This window comes from Aotus nancymaae, unplaced genomic scaffold, assembly GCF_030222135.1.
Source record: "Aotus nancymaae isolate 86718 unplaced genomic scaffold, 86718_ANA_hifiasm-v0.15.2.pri h1tg000059l, whole genome shotgun sequence".
NCBI classification, from domain to species: Eukaryota; Metazoa; Chordata; class Mammalia; order Primates; family Aotidae; genus Aotus; species Aotus nancymaae.
The window spans coordinates 21,903,467-21,909,466 of record NW_026988473.1 but is presented as its reverse complement, the minus strand read 5'-3'; positions in this window follow the sequence as shown (position 1 = coordinate 21,909,466).

The following is a 6,000-nucleotide window of genomic DNA, read 5'->3' as shown; positions in this document are numbered from 1 at the left end:
CTGTGTGCTGTCAACTTCTTAGTGAAAATCCATCAACTTCTGTGTTTTTATACATTTCTTCTGTTGGGGCTCAGAAGATGATACCCCAAAGTCGGTATTTGGGCACACTGAGTAATTTGAACTGAAGGAATGCAGCCTCAGAAACAAAGTCTTTGTGGTCTTTTCCTGCCCTCCTTTCTCTTGTTTCACTTTCTTTTCCAAGCTAAGCCATAGAAACTACAGTTCATCTTCCTTAAACGAGTAATAGAAACTAGAATCTCTTCTCTAAAGTCAGCTACAAAATCTAAAAATGTTATTTTAAGCCTTCTTTCCTGTTTTTCTGCATAGGCGCTGGTCATTAAGAAATTCTTTTCCCTATCTTTTCTGATGGTATGTCATAAGACCCTCAATTCAGAAGGGTCCTGCCCCATACCCAGGAGGAAGAAATGCTATACAGAAAGGCCAAAAAGAATTTGAACAGACAAGCCTTGCTGGGTTTCCCCGCCTCAGCCTACTGGCATTAGATCACTCTCCTTTTGTCCAATCAGATTTCCACATGGTTGCCCATGCTTCATAAAACTTAAGCATAAAGATGCACAGTTTTCTGTGGCCGTGGATCTTCATTCTGAAAACTTTCATGTTATGCAAAACTTTGATGAAATAAACTCCTCATGATTTTCACCTGTTAATCTGTCTTTTGCTATAGGAATTTTGGTGATGACCCTTATGATGGGTAAGGTAAGATACCACATCTTTCTGACCCTACACTTCAAAGCAAAGTCCTTTAAACCTTCACTCAGTTGAGATAGGTGTTTTCCCATGCTCTCACATTTTCAATTATTTTCCTTTATACCCCCTTCTTTTGAATAGCTAAAAGAAAAAAAAAAATTCCCCATAGGCATGCAATCAGATTGTCTTGATAATTTCTCTTCTGACTTGTATTCTCTATTCATGTAGACTGTGTTCAAGAGTCTAAGTTTATTTCTTCCAAATTCTAATGGTAAAATATATCTTCCAATATTTGCCTTAAGTTTTCACCGCTTAGTATGTCAAATGGATAGGCTGTCAATTTGGCATCAAGTCCTCGTGAGAATTTTTCTATCCTCCTCTTTTTGTTACTTAAAAAGTGCCTTTGTCATCGTGACATGTGAAATCAAAAGATACTCTTGTGCACAGAACCCATCTGAGATAACACAATGAATCACATTTTCAAATCAGACTCAATAATTAGATATCTCATCCGCTATCAAAACTTACTAATAATTTCAAGGATACAAGTAATTTTGAGGCACAGGCAAAGCAGGGAGATTAGATCAACCAGTGCCCGTGCAACATCCCAGGCTCTTTCTTACAACATCAAAATGCATTGTGCGCCAAATTAATATGGGAGGTCTCCAAGAAACGTTTGAAATTACATGACTTACAAAGAAGAAAACCATTTATAGTCATCAAACTTCTCTTGTAGACCCAGATAGTTACATTGTTTAGGGAACATTTGCCAAGGAACCATGTCCCATAAATTCATAGATTCCATATTTGTTTTTTATTTACAAAGTTAGGCACAGTTGGTACATCTTTTTAAGGCATCCCATAGGTAATAATATTCTAGCTAGTACATACTATGCCACTGAATTTGTTTGCAAGTAGTTCTGTCATTAGTCTGTTCACAAGTATGTTTAACTTAATTACTTGCTGTATTATCATTTTTTTCCAAGGGAGTTAGCAATATCATTCATCTTATAACGGTCAGTGTCCCAAAATTTTATTTATATTTTACTCAAACAACATGCCAATAACCTAACAAATAGTGTCTAAAATGTTAAATAAAATATAACTAATGAAAATTAATTTCAAACCACTTGTTGACGAACAGTTGTCTTTGCCCATTATTCTTTGTGATCACCATACAGCTACTGGGCCATAGAGAAAGCTGGACTATTGAACTCAAAATTAGGTTTTTATGTGGAGAGCTAGCTGATGTCATTTAAAAGCACATGAATAATGGGCCACATGTGGATAGCCAACAAAAGCAGATTATAGTGAACTGAAAACAGAGATTGTCAACTGCTCTTAAGAGAACCTGTCCGAAATGTTTACAGGGATTTGTGAGTCCTCCAAGAGCAGTGTCCTTATGTTGACAACTAAAGAATGGAGGTGGTTTATAAGCATAAGTGTAACAAAAGATCATGTTAGAAGTTCCAGATAAAGCAAACAACATTCATTAAAATGCTAAAATGATCTGTAGATATTTCATTTTAGATCCAGTGGTTTAAAATGTGTATCCATTGGTTATTTAAACACACTGTATTTTATTATTTAATCATATTTTATTACTTATTAGAAAATATGGTATTTAGAGATAGCATTAGAGTGATTTAGAAGCACATTCTACAATGAGATCAGTGTATTTTATTGCACTTGTACAATTTCAGACAAATGTTTCCATATCAGCATCATATTAGACTCTTTCATCACATTATAAATAATTTATAAATTATTTTTGATGTGTTGTCAGGAAACGCAATGAATTTTTACTAATAAAGAGGGGGAATTTTAATTAGGTAATAACATGTGTATGCTATAGTGACATAATAAAGTAAATAAATACAAAAATACCAATCTCTGGAGTCATTTTTTAGTTTTGACTTACTTTATTATACTTATTCTCTGAAGGATTAAATGACTTTTTGAAAACTGAATGCCTAATTTGTAATTATTAGTGGCTAGTATAAAACATTTAGCTTTTCTTGTAAAGGTATATTTATTTTACACTTAAGTAGTATGTTTAAGAATGTAAGCTCTATGCTATTTAGGGATCAAATCTTCACTGCTCACCACTTCATCCTCAGAACAGTGCCTGGAACATGGTGTCTAAGATTTTTCTGTATAAATACATAACATGATAAAATTATGTGTATATGCTTATAAGACATTGCACACACTCATAAGAACTATGCTGCTTAATTTTTAAAAACATATGCTAAGATATATCTGATAAAGTGAAATAGAAAATTCCATAGTACTGACTCAGTGATACTATTTATTGTTCCCTATATAAATTACTTAAGCAGGCAGGGCAACACAGTGTCCCAAGATGATAGACTGATTTTTTTTTTTTTAATGTTTGATGTATTAGTGTCAAAGTTGGGCTGTTTTGGGCAAACACCTTGGATTATATACAAATATACGATTCTGGTTAGATTTAAAAGATAGAAACAAATGGCTTCCTTTCTTATGGAATTTGAACAAGAGCTTTTGGGGTTGTGTTTAACATAGTGCTATTTGAAGCATTCATAAAGATGTGACCAAAAAGATTTTGGAGACTATCTAATTCAATATCTTTGTTTTTCATATAGTGAAACAGATGCTCAAGGAGATCTGATTGACTTTGAAATTTCAAACATCGTTGTAAGTGAAGGTTGGGAGAAAAATATCTTGACCTTAGAAAATTACTCGCTCCTAAGAATTCATAGAATTTTTTTTTTATCATCATGGATTTGTTTTAACACTAAACAATTCTTAAAAATGTATAACTTAAACAAAATTTTATCTTAGGGATAATTTGTAAAACTCAGTGTAATTTTAAGTTACTAGATTTTTCTGGACTAATAATGTAAAGTAAAATAAGTATGGTTTCCTCATTGTGATACCTGCAAATGTATCCAACAAAATTTCTGCCCCCACTTAATACAAAATGGCCTATGTATTCATTTATTTCCTTATTTACATATTTAACTTTATTTACATTTTTCTCTGAGAACAATTTCTAAATGGAAATTTAAAAATAAATCTTCTTTGGCCTTACAGTTTGTATCAGTTGTGAATTTTAAATATTTACATATTATCTCATCTCTGCTACTACAACTTAAAACCAACCGGCCAGCCAATATGCTTTATTGCCATATTTCCACTCTCCTAATTGGTCTCCCATTTCCCTTATTCCACCCAGCGATTCTCCCTCCAAACAGAAACAAGAGTCATTTAATAAAAACAAACCAATTGTGTTACACCCCTGCTTAAAATTCCATGATGGTTAGCTGACCTTTCTTCAGTTGTCATACTCTTTCCCGCCTCTGGGTTTTTTGCATAGAGTATTCTTTCTTTTTGGAGAAATCCTGCTTTGCATCCTTGCACATGAGTAGCTCCTTTTTACCCTCTAGTCTCTTTTTTATGTCACCTCAATCAAGAAGCCCTTGCCTGCATCAGAGGTATATGGAGAGGTTCCACCCATTGGCCCTATGTTCTTCAGCTCAGCCTCATGTGTGTCTCCTTCATAACACTTATTGCATGTTGTTATACTTGCAGCTTTTAAAAATATAAATATTAAATGTTTGTATTTTCCTCCGGGCTAGAAATTTATTGAGAACAAACTCTATGTCTGTTTTTATTCATTATTGTATCACCATTGCCTACTACAGGTCCTGGGATATAATGAACAGACAATAAGTATTTGATTAATGAATAATTCAATCTTTCATCAATATCATATAGTTATTTAGGAAAAAAACCAATTAACTTTTTAGTAGATATTCCTCACTGTAGTTCAAGAAACTTATACCTTGGCATTGACTAACCTCTTCATTATATTAACTAGCTTTCAAGACAAAATTTCTAGAATGATACTGCCTAATATGGTAGACACTAGCTATAGGTGACTATATTTTAATTAAGTACAATCAAATAAAATTTAAATATCAGTTTATCAGTTGCACCAGCCACATTTCGTGTGCTGAAAAGCTATGCTACATATGGCTAATGGCTACTGTATTAGACAGCACAGAATATTTGTTCTTAAATAAAGATCCATTGAAAAGTTTAAGGCTTCACAATAGTGCTTTAATATATTGATTTAAAATAAAAAATAAAACTACCAAGGATCTTAGGCACTGGATTATAAGAAGAGTTCTATGAGAATAATGACTGAGATACCAATATTTAATTGAGAAGATTCAAAAATACATTTGCATTCCTATCCATATCAGACTTTATAATAGATGTTAGTGCAAGTGATAAAATAGTCATGGCCACTGCCTTCATGTGTCTTATAATCAAGAGAAGTAAATAAATTAATACATATGCATTGTGCCATAGTTTATTCTTCCTAATAATAGTATCTACATTATGAGTTATTCTAAGGCATTCAATTAAAATAGTGTTTGGCACATTAAAGTATTCTATATATATTGGCTATTATTACTTGTAGCAGTAAAAGTATTAACATTGTAATGAAAGTGATGAGAGAAACAAAAACAATGAAATTTTAGAGAATAATGGCAAGAGAAGAGGGGAGCTGGGTAAATCTACTGGGCTAGGGTGGTCTGAAATTGTTTCTCTGAAAAGATGATATTCAAACTATGAGTGATGAGAGGAGGCAGTATTGAAACAATGAGGAGAAATGTGTTCCAGGGACAAAGAGATTACATATTTAAATAAAAGTAAGATAGTATAATCATTAATTAATTAATTAATTACTTAATTTAGAGGCACGGTCTCCCTCTGTCACCCAGGCTGGAGTGCAGTTGGGCAATCACAGCTTACTACAGCCTTGACCTCCTGGGTTCAAGTGATCCTCCCACCTCAGTCTTGTGAGTAGCTGGGACTGTAGGCCTGCACTACTATGTCTGACTAGCTTTTAAATTTTTTGTAGAGACAGGGTCTTGCTCTGTTGTCCAGGCCAGTCTCAGCTCAAGCGATCCTCCTGCTTTGGCCTCCCAAAGTTATGGGATTACGAGCATGAACCACCATGGCAGGCTGAGAGTATAATACTGTAGGAATTAAAAAGAAGGTAACATAGCTGGACCAAAAGAACAATAGCATAGGAAGTCATGCAATGAATCTAGAGAGGCAGAGAGTACTTAATTGTTCAGTCCCTTCTTGGATATGTTTGGAGGTTTTAAAACATATTGTTATTTTAAGTGCACTGGGAGGCCATTAGAAGGTTTTAGATAGAGGGCAAACATAATCTGATAATGTGCTTTAAAACCTACAGGTGGGTTGGGGTGCAATTGCTAATGCTGGTAA